Genomic DNA, 7599 nt, shown 5'->3' with positions numbered 1-7599 from the left:
CAGCAGTTGAGCTGAAAATAGACTGAAACTGAGAGTGGCACACATAAAAATGGCTTATTGATTCTTGATCGGCATACAATGACATTCAGCTCATCTGTGGAAATTCTAAATGCAATTTATTTGGAAATGTCACGCTTCTTTTTTCCACTCAAGGAAATCAAATCTTCCTGTGTATGAAAGGATGAGTGTCTGAATGTGTTGCGGTGGTTAAAAAGATTGAAATCATCAATTACACATTACTGAAAATAGCATCTCACAATGAGGCCATGCAGCTGAAGAATACCATGTTAATGAATGCCATTTAATGTATATTTAATTCACAAGCCCCTCTATAGAGCCTATCAGTGAAGGCATCTGAATAAAGTGCCATGGAAATTTTACGACAAACTAGTGACCTTGTTGATCATCCGCAGATTAAACCCCTCTGTAATCTTTCTAGAGCCTGCAGCACATTTTCCAGATATGTGCACACAGAAATCTCTCTCAGGATAGCTTCAGACATTACAGGCCATGGGGAAATCGGTGCACCGCACTCTGTCGTATTATGTGTCAGTATAGCGCTTGCTTGGATGTCCCAAAAGGACAGTTACTCTGACAGGACTCAATGCATTTGAAATTGCTGTGAAATCCCAGACTGAATTAGAGCTCTTTATTCCTAGCAGCGTTCCTGGTGAAAAATCACCTCAACAGCGAAGTAAGACCTGGTCATCGACTGGTCTGTCACCTTCATTGACAGAGACAGACAGGGACATGTGAGCAATACAGTGGTCTTATAAAGCTTTTCCTTTCTAACATGAAGGCTGTTCCAACCTGCCATGGTTATCTGAGCTTAGTGCATTATTATAAATTAAAATAAATTCCATTTTGATATATTTCTTCATCATATGACTTATAGGCCATCTTCAGGTGGAATAAAAGCCACAAAATAATTTATGGGTTTCTCTGGAAGCCCAATTCCACTGGTAATAACTAAGATTCAGGCATTTTTAGGATCAACTGGCTGTTGTGAACAACCTCCTTTCAAAAGCATCAAAATTTCCCATGATGATGAAGCGCTAGTGGTTTGCAGTCAAATTTATGGCAAACAGTTTTGGCTTTTCTCTTAGTGATGCAAGTACATAGAAAACAGCAAAATGGTTCAGAGAACAAAGTATTGTTTCTCTTAAGAGAACCGCTTTAAGAGAACACACTGGTAATGTATAAATAAATCTTAATAACATACATAAAATAGGGTTTATAAATAGACACAACGTTATATATGCATATCTTAACACTGACGAAAATGTTGGATTAACATGCATAAGATATTAAGGTGACTCATAGTTGAGTAGGAGAAATAATAATGCTTTATTTAGCAGCCTGTTCACACCAAGGAATATAACTATAAAGTTTTAATAATTATTCTAATACTTTGAGAATAGGGAAGTTCACACCACAGCTATTGACATCAAATCAGAATCCACCCAACTTTAAAGTTTAATAATAAACAATATCATTGTGAGTTGGTGTGGATGGTAATGTAATTATTGTTAGCTATTGTTTAGGGCATGAGTAGGCCTCGAGTCTTTAAAGTTGCGGAACTGCTAATTCAAACTTTTACACATATAGAAATAAACAGCACCTTTGAGAAATGAGAAACATCATTAAAATTATGTACAATACAAGTTAATACTATTCATATTGGTCTCAATGTTCCAGGTGCTTTAAAAAGCCTAAATGGAAAAGTCACACAATAAATACACACATTCTCAAATATTCAGCTAACCTGCATATTTTTGGATTGTGTGAATTATCTGGACCAAACAGGTAAAATACTTTTCATGTTAGTATTATTTTAGCTGAACAAACAAACGTGATGATACAGTAGTCAAATTTTACTGCTGATCTGAAATATGTTATTGAAATGATATAAGAAATATAATTAAAGGTACATTTACACATCACTGGTATATTACAAAACAGAAAAGCTTTGCGTAGACAGCAGCATTGTCAAAACAATCCCTGTTCACACAGATCCATGAAAACTACTAAAAATCCACTTCGCATTTTTATATTTTACATGGAGATGACAAGAGCACTGATTATAACTTGCACTTTAAAACCTGTTTTCTAAAGTTTGTGTTTTTTAGGCTCCCAAAATGCAGTTGTTGTGTGAATAATGGCCAAAATGTATAACAAGTTAAGTTTTTGGTCCCACTTTATATTAGGTGGCCTTAACTACTATGTACTTACATAAAAAAATAAGTACAATGTACTTACTGTGTTCATATTGTATTGTAAAACACTTTTGCTGCTATTGAGGTGGGATAGGGGTAAGGTTAAGGAGAGGGTTGGAGGTATGTATAAGTTTAAGGGTGGGTTAAGGTGTAAAGTATGGGCCAACAACAGTGTAATTATGAATGTAATTACAGAAATTAAATACAGATGTAATTACATGTAGGTTTTTTCAAATATAAGTACAATGTAAAAACATATAACGTACACAATAAGTACATTGTAATAAATTATTGATTAAAATATATGTACATAGTTGTTAAGGCCACTTAATATAAAGTGGGTCCAAGTTTTTCTCTCATTGTCCATTCCCCTACACCTATTACAGACAAAGAAGATAGCGCCAAGATGTCCACCATTTGAACTGACTTCTTACGAGGCTTTGTTCATACTCAAATTCTGAAGTTTGCTTATGACGGGGATCACCAGACTTGGCTCTGGAGGGCCGGTGTCCTACAGTGCTTGACTCCAACCCTAATCAAACACACCTGAAGCAGCTAATCAAGCTCTTGTTAGGAATGCTAGAAATTTCCAGGCAGGTTGTGTTGATGCCAGTTGGAGCCAAACTCCGTTGGACACCGGCCCTCCACAATCAATTTTGGCGACCCTTATTTTAAGAAGTTTTGGATCAAAAAAAGTTCAAATATTTGTAAAGATAATTATTCTTGACTTCTCGTTTTCGCTCTCAGTCATAAACACAGCATTTGAATCCATTACATCTTTCAGAAACCAAACGTTGGATGGTCTTCCTCAACAGCACCAAGTTCACTATCAATATTCTGCGGAAAAGGTTTACAACATTTTTCTTTTCTTTTTTGAGTAGGCATCACTCGGGGAAAGAGGTTGACAGAATTAGAGCATCTTATCTAACACTTTTGGCCTTGATAAACTCCCTTGGCCAGATGAGAGGTGAGGTGTAAACACGGTTTCGATGATCCATCTTATTTTTTGTGACTGATGTCTGAACTTTTGTTCGTACTTTGCTAATTTTAATGACACATTCCAGAAGTAAGAGTCAAGCACATACTATATACATCAAACAAATACTGACATTCAATTTGTGCAGTGCGTTTGTTTCTGTCTAATGTCTCTTCGGCAAAATATCTTCTTGAAGACTCACCATGTGAGTGGATTTTGAGCCGCAGACTTACCACTGGCTTGTTTTCCTCATCTATATTTGATGAGCAAGGTTGATTGTGGCAAGGGTTGATACATGGAGCAAAAGCCTTGGGGAGCACAGATTGAGTCGAAGCCAATGCTGTGCTGGTCTCTACAGAAATATGATTCAATAATGAGGAGAATCAGTTTTGTAAGTCGTTACTGTACTAAATTTGAACGCAGTTTTCAGTTTCCGGGGTTTTGCTCATACTTTTTTATTAAGGATGCAGACAGCATGAGATGATTTGCTAAATGCTTAATTGCCTGATTTAGCAGATGATATTATTCAACAACATCAAGTTCTCTCTGGGAAATGAACTTTATAATAGAACCCTTCACAGAATGCTGAGAATATCAATGATGCTGTGGTAACCTACAATTGTAAACTTAAAGAGCTATTTCTATCTGATTCCACTCATAAAATACTTTTGTTGGTATAAATTGATGTATATGTGATGTTAATATTTTCCTATAATGAGCCTTAATAGATTACAATTTTTTCCCCAGTGTGTACACTAAACAGGACTCAAGCATGCTCTCCAAACTATAAGATCTTCATCAGGAACACAATATATGACCGCTGGTATAGACACATCAATCAATGAAAGAGAAACTGCATCAACAATAGGTAGTTAAAAAAAAGTTTCAAAGTTTTGTGTTTCCCCCAAGTTTTGTGAGGATGTTTGAGTGGTGACATGATTTTGGCAAGCCTGTTGTTTCTGCTACAATGTACGGACACACAAAAAATTATCCTCTGCATTATTCAAAGTTTTAGTCATTGTGGTGGCTCTGAACCAAACCAGTCTACTTAATTATCCCTCAGATTTCTCTTAGGAGATTTCATTAATATACACTTAAATCTCCTCAATAATTATTGTGCACAAATGCATAGTGACTTTGAACGGTGTGTCCAAACGTTCCTTAAACAACTTTGGGAACAAATTATGTTGAGGGAATACTTTTCCACATTATCTTCTGGGAAAGTTGGCAGTGAAAGAAAAACAGGAAGTGTCTTTTTTTATTTACTAAACATAGTAGACAACATCTCTGAAGCCTGCAAGGCTTTTTTTTCTGATAACATCCAGGGAAGATGTGCACTTCTGACTGCCTCGAAGGCCATCTAAATACTCTGTACATGCAAGCTTGCATTATTTATAGCTCTGTTAAAACTCATAGAGTCACAATGGAAATACAAGCACACACTCAATTGCGATTTTGCATCTGCATAAATAAAAGATTTCAGTTTGAACTCAAATATTTCTCAAGTAATTCTTCCAAAAGCTAATTATTTGAACTTGAATTATGTTTAAGAGAAACATCTAAGACTAACTAAATGAGAACTCATTATCTCTTAAGTTCTTATAAATTTTCTGAACAATAAAATGTACCTTTGGGTGAATAATTTATAAAAGAAGTATAATTGCGCATCTTTCCTACCCGAATCAGACTGCATGTCAAACTTTTGAGAAATGACATTGCAGCATAGTCACTCCATATTCAAGTGGGGTCCATGTAGCCCCCACACCTTCCCTTGCGATATATTGGAGAGTGATGCACCAGACGGGCTCCATGGTTTTGGATCCCAAAATTCAATCACCCAGAATCATTACATCTGAGCTGTCAGTTTACTGACAGCCATATTTGTAGGACGTCACTCTTTTGGCTCCAGAGGAACAGTGAGTAAATTATGAAGCATGGTTATTAAGAGAGTTCCCATTCCTCATACCTCATGCACGCCTGGAAAGGACCCCACGGAAGGATGAATTCTCTTAATTGCTCATTATGTTTTCCAAGAGACAAATCTACTTCTGAAATATTCATTCTTCTGGGGAATCTGAGGCTACATTTATCTGCGACACTGTTCATTAAGACTGTATACAGCATTTGGATGCATCTAAATATATAGTGTTTATTCACTTTGTGAAGGTTTTTGGCTCCACCAAGAGGACATTATGATATCTCTGATCATCACAGTCCTGGTTTTGCTTTGAGCATGAGTTCTCTCGCGCTCTCTCTCTCTCTCTCTCTCTCTCTCTCTCTCTCTCTCTCTCTCTCTCTCTCTCTATATATATATATATATATATATATATATATATATATACACACACACTATAATGCTATCTTAAATTAAAAAGGGCATTTTCTCCAAAGTATCTGTATGAATCTGCTATTTATTGGAATTTTAGAAATTTTTAATCAGACATATAAAATTAGCCAAGGTGTCTTTAAAAAAATCTAACCACCATTTTGGTCAACATGCAAGATATTGTAATAAATCAAATGTAAAAAAAAAAAAAAAAAAAAAAAAAAAAAAACATTTAAAATGTATGCAACTTTCAGACTCTTGTCTGGATGAACTGTATTACTGGATTAATGTGTTTTATTGTGTTTGCTTGCTATACAACAGCTACTGAAATATGATGAATTTTAGTTTTGAGGACACATAAATTATATTTTCATTTGAGAGGGCTTTTAACTTGTGCTTGGAAATAATTTAATACATATTTGTCTAATCGGACTGTGTTGTGGCCCTTGTGACAACTATAGCCTCAGTCAATACACCTAACATGTTGTGTCTAAGAATAAATATAATCTGATGTGTGATAGTCATAATTCTTATGGGCAGAAGTAAGCAACCCACAGTGGTTTAAAAACATTAAAAAAAAATCTCTCTGGTTTTTGTAAGACTAAAGAAATACGTAATGAAAACAAAACGTTTGTCTGTACACATTCTAATGAGTATAGTTGCAATATGCTAAATAAAATAACAGGAAAAACTACATTTTCATAAATTATTCATTTCTATTTTTATTATTATTATTTACTATCATATTTATAGATGTTGTGCAACAAATATCCCCCATGTCTATTTTTTAATGATTGCAATCGGTCATAAAATGTAATCTTTTAAATTATGCCTTCTTTAAGGATAACAAATATTGAAATTAGACTAATGTAGAAGTATTCATGAATCAAATCATATTCTGAGCTAAGCTTTAAATAAGTGGTCTACCTTTAACATAAGATTTAATCTGAAAATGATTTCTATAACAATACATTTATCATTGTTTTTTTTTCTACTTTATGGTGTAGAAATTTGTAGCACCTTTAGGTAGTTCCAATAGTTTCTAAATGAAGAGATCTACAAAATACAACACAAATGTGGAAGCTAATTTATATTTAGTTTATTTATAGAGTGCTGCAGCTATATGGTCAGAACCCAGAAGAATAATTTGCCACTGCTTCCTCCAAGATTTTCCAGTGGGGTTTTTCAATTCAGGGGTAAAATTAAGTCTTTTATATTGGATGCGGTTAATCAACATGAATCATTTGACAGCCCTAGTTTCTAGTAATAATTAGATAAGACAGTTTAAGATGTCAGTTTAAGTTTAAGATATGTTTAAGATATGTTTACCACAGGCTTTATTTTACTCATAAATTGGAAAACCCCATTATAAACCCCATAGGAAAATATCGAAGGAACCAGTGGCGAATTGGTCTTCTGTTTCAATCACATCTACAATGGTTTGTCAACAACGAGGAACGGTGTGGTGGTGGCTGTGAGCCAGAAGTACAGCGATAACATTATATCTGATAAGAGCATCTTAGCCCACCTGACGTCAGTCAAGATTGAGATGGGCAACGTCATCCTTTGAGTCCTTTCTTCTTACGCACATTGTGTTGCACGGATCTGGAGAAGGATAAGTTCTGAAGCTTTCCATTGATCAATGCAGGACATCAAACATGTCAAAGACATAAATGGTTAGCTCTTGAAGAATCCACTGGACATCCATCCTTCACCAGTGGAAGGGGCACTCGCCCAGGTCTGCAATGAAGAGTAACAGCATGCACTGATACAGGTCCGTTCCTGCAGATCACAGCAGCTGAAGTTATGGTTACTATCAGAAAGATGAAGATGGGTAAAAATAACTGGACCAGACAACCTCCTGGAAGCTTATGGAGATGCATGGGGCAGAAACGCTTGTGATGCTCTTCAATACGATCATGGACTCTTGAAGCGTCACGATGCCAATATGGAAGAACAAGGGTGATGTCACGACTGAAGCTACAAAGCTTGTATCGAGTACACAGCATTAAATTAAATTCATTTAAACTAGCCATTAATAAAGCCTGTTTTTTTATTGTACATATGCTAAAACTATGTTG

Source organism: Carassius auratus, chromosome 12, assembly GCF_003368295.1.
Source record: "Carassius auratus strain Wakin chromosome 12, ASM336829v1, whole genome shotgun sequence".
Classification (NCBI taxonomy): domain Eukaryota; kingdom Metazoa; phylum Chordata; class Actinopteri; order Cypriniformes; family Cyprinidae; genus Carassius; species Carassius auratus.
The sequence above is the reverse complement of the archived record's forward strand: the minus strand, read 5'-3'. Positions refer to the sequence as shown.